Consider the following 4390-nt stretch of genomic DNA (forward strand, 5'->3'; position numbering starts at 1 on the left):
CATTATCTGTTTAGGTGACTTCAAACTGGAAAAGTTCATCATTTTATGTCCAGGACCAAGAAAGGCACTCAGTAAATATTTGTGGAAGGAATGACCACAGATCAATTGATGAATCTATCTTCCCCTCCCTCTTTTCCTTTTTCTTCCTTTTTTCTCCCTCCCTCTCTATCTTTCCCTCCCTTCTTCCCTCTTTCTCTACCCCCTTCCTTCCTTTGAAATAGGATCTCACTATGTAGCTCAGGCTGGTTTAGAACTCATGATCCTCTTGTCTCTGCCTCTTAAGTGCTGGGATTGTAGGTGAGTATCAACATGCAGAAATTGAATACTTTTCAGTTAAAAAAAGCCTAAAAGAAAAGGAAAGCTTCTGTAACCAGACAATGGTGCAACTGAAGCAGAAATCGAAGCAGGGAAAGGCTATGCAGAAATGAGACTTGCTCTTCCCTAAGGCAACCTGGAGAAGGTTGCAGCTGAGAAGCAATACACCCTGGGGACACTGACTATTTAAAATGGATAATCATAAAGACAAATAACCAAATGGCCACTGCTGGAACAATCAGTCTCCTTCCCTTTGGTGAAGGCTTTACCTTGGAGCGATAGAACAAAGGAACATGAAATGGGCTGTGCAGTGACAGATGATCACAGAGGATGAAAGGGAAAGAGAGGTGGGGACTCAGCTCGCCTATTGGCTGCTTCCATGAATCCATAGATCTTAGTGTGAAACTCTCCTCCATCATCCTTAAGCTGTTTGCCCCTTTAGACCTTCCACTGGAGGAAGAGAACTCTATTGTGGAAATGGCATGTAGACAGTTGTAGAAGTCATGTTCATTGTAGTTATGGTACTGCAAAGTGCCAGGAGAGGACCATTCAAAGGGACATGATTACAAACAAAAACATTACCAGATATGTGGGAAAAAGTTTGGAAAAGAAGAAAAAAGATGAATAAACAGGATAACTGATCAACAATGAAATAAACTTTCACTTTGTACAAAAATAAAAATTACTAGAAACATTTTAGTGGAAATTAAATCCACAAGGCCAAGGTAGATTTCCAGAACGAAGAGCCAGTCACATGCTTTTACAATGTGATTATAAAGAAGTAGTTAATAGCATGGCTGACTGAAAAGATGTGGATAAAGAAGGAGTCAGTGATTTGGATTTTTTTTTTTTTAAATTGAAGGCAAAGGAATATTGTGGAGCTAAAGCTAAGAGATGAAGGACTGGGTGTAGCAAGCAAATATTTCTCTAAAGGCCAGGGATTTGAAGGGAACAGGAGGAGAAGACAAAGTAGTGATAGCAGGAAGTTTCTCCTGAGGGCAACATACACTTAAGACCTTACGTGCCACTAAAGCTGGATGGGAACAAAAGAATATCTCAAAACTCATCTGGACAGAATTCTGAATGTCAAGGGTAAAGAAAAATCTTACTCATCTCCAGATACAAGTTCCTCACAAAGAAAGACAAAACAGAGCAGCCCCGGGTGTTTTATCTGCTCTGCTGAAGACTAGTGGGCCACAGAGAAGAGCCACAGCATCTTTGAGCTAGACAGCTACGGCCGGGTAGCTGGGCACTGTAAAGGGATGATCCAGGTTGGATTCCCCAGCACCCGTCTAAAGCCAGAGGCAAAAAATGATGCACGCATCTGGAGTTCGTTTGCAGTAGCTGGAGGCCCTAGTGTGCCCATTCTCTCTGTTTCCCTTTTATCCCTCTCTGCTTGCAAATAAATAAAAATGGCTTTAAAAAAAAATGGCTTCACAAACAACATAATTTTAAGAAAGAAGAATAGGATGAAGAAGAAAGAGTAGTAAGCAGAAAAACCCATAGAATATATAGTGTAAAAATAAAATTATTATTAACATTATGTCTACAAATGTTGCTATAAATGATTCCTAAAATAGAATAGTCTCTAATATATTAACAATTATACAATGAAATAATTCCACTTTATTAATATGTTAACAAATAATAAAATAATATTATGTTATTAATATAATATTAACATAACTGGAAATATATTGCAAACAAAATAATATTATATGTTATAATAATAATTTAATAATTTTTGAAATAAAATTAGAGTTTCACCTTAAATCTTAGAAGACTGAGTGAGAAGAGGGATAAATTGTAAATAATAAGGGCTGGAGGTATAGGTCAGTCCTAGAACACTTACTTAGCAAGATGTGGATATAGTATATATAGCATAAGGTTATATGTATTATCTTTTCTTCTTAAAATTTTTTGTTTATTTTTATTTATTTATTTGAGAGTGAGAGAGAGAGAGAGAGAGAGAGAGAGAGAGAGAGAGAATGGGCACACCAGGGCCTCCAGCCACTGCAAACAAACTCCAGATGCACCCCCTTGTGCATCTGGCTAATGTGGGTCCTGGGGAATTGAGTCTTGAACCAGGGTCCTTAGGCTTCACAGGCAAGCACTTAACTGCTAAATCATCTCTCCAGTCCCTATATGTATTATTTTTGAGGGAAGAATATTTAGATATTAATTATTGATACTGATACAACTATAGATTTAATATAGACATGGTGGCCTCTATCTGTAATTCTAGCTCTTAAGAGCCTGAGGCAGCAGGATTGCTATGAGTTTGACACCAGCCTGGATTGCATAGTCAGTTCCAGAACTATAGATTGTAACCCTGTCTCAAAAAACAAACAAAGAGAACCTTAACCCAAATATTTATGTAAATAGATTTGTTAGAAATTTAAAAATATTGACCTGGGCATACTGGCTCACACTTATAATGTTAGCACATGAGAAGAACTCAAGGCCAGCCTGAACTACAGAGTGAGTTCTTTCTAGCCTGAACTAGAGTGAGACCCTGCCTCAAAAAAAAAAAATTAAAAATATTTACTGAAAGAAGGGGTATAGTATTAAGACTGTGGCAATGATGTTACTTGCCTGTTTAGAATCAATCCTTACTTGCTTTCTTAGAAATAAAATCCCAATTTTTTTAAAGGTAATAATGGGTCTAGTTAAATGACAATATTTCTAGCCACTCTTTGCAGCTGGTAGGAGCTACATGGGTAAATACCATGTAAGATGTCAGGAAAAGCTTTGTCAGAAGTGCCCACTAAGCAGGCCCGTCTTCCTGCATCCTGTAGATACTGGACTGGAGTCCTAGCAGTTGCCACAGGACCCTGAGAAGAGAAGTTGTATCATTATTTTTAGTTTTTGAGGTAGGGTCCCACTCTAGCCTAGGCTGACCTAGAATTCACTCTGTAGTCTCAGGGTGGTCTCAAACCCATAGCAATCCTCCTACCTCTGCCTCCAGAGTGCTGGGACTAAAGGCGTGTGTCATTTTGCCCGGCTATGAGAAGTTCTATCTTCTGAGTGGTGGGCTCAGTGGAATAGAGTTGGGGGAAGCAAGACAAAAGAGGGTGATAGGACAGGAATACAATCAAGTTACAGTATGCTTATGTACTAAAAGCTCCAACAAAAGTTACTGATGTTTACCAAAAAGAAGTTACAAATGAAAGACAAGTAATAATGATAAAAAAATAATTGCCTGGGGGAATGCTTGGGCTGAGCCAAGGCTAGTTTCACATACCTGTGGCCCCAGCACTCAGGAAGTGGAGGCAGGAAGATCAAAAGAGGCCAGCTTGGACTACATAATGAGATCTGATCTTAAGAAAAAGGTCCTTGGGTTAAAAAGAAAATGGAAGCTAGGCGTGGTGGTGCATGCCTTTAATCCCAGCACTTGGGAGGTAGAGGTAGGAGGATTACTGTGAGTTCGAGGCCACCCTGAGACTCCATAGTGAATTCTAGGTCAGCCTGGGCTAGAGTGAGACACTACCTCGAAAAACCAAAAAAAAAAAAAAAGAAAGAAAATGGAATCTTAAATTGTGATTGTTTTTGAAATAGGTGCTGTGTGAACACTATATGTTTTTACTTAGGAGCCCTGGTATTGAGTACTCTAGGAGAGAAGGATAGCAGCAATCAATTTACATTCAGAGCTAGAAAGTAGCCACACAGTCTGTGTGTATCTGCACATAGTGTGTATCTGCACATGTGAGTGACCTCATAGACACAGTCTGTGTCTGCACATACACTGGTGATCTCAGAAACACTCATATATAATTTTATTTTGCAGAGTACTTTGTTTTATATTGTTATCTCATTTCTTTATGTTTTGTTTTTGCCTTTGCAGATTATGAATATGTAATTCTAAACATTACATAAATATATCCTCTATATAGAATATCAATTATTGTTCCAGTAAGAAGTTCAATAGTATAGCTCAGGCTATTTTAAGAAATGTGATTGTTCTGTCTTCCATTACTACATCAGATGAAAAAAACATCAGTTTATAGACTGTTTTTTTTTTTTGTCTCCTATGATTAACAACAAAATCAAGTAGAAAAAAAGATTATATTTAAAA

This window comes from Jaculus jaculus, chromosome 6, assembly GCF_020740685.1.
Source record: "Jaculus jaculus isolate mJacJac1 chromosome 6, mJacJac1.mat.Y.cur, whole genome shotgun sequence".
In the NCBI taxonomy this organism is placed as follows: Eukaryota; Metazoa; Chordata; class Mammalia; order Rodentia; family Dipodidae; genus Jaculus; species Jaculus jaculus.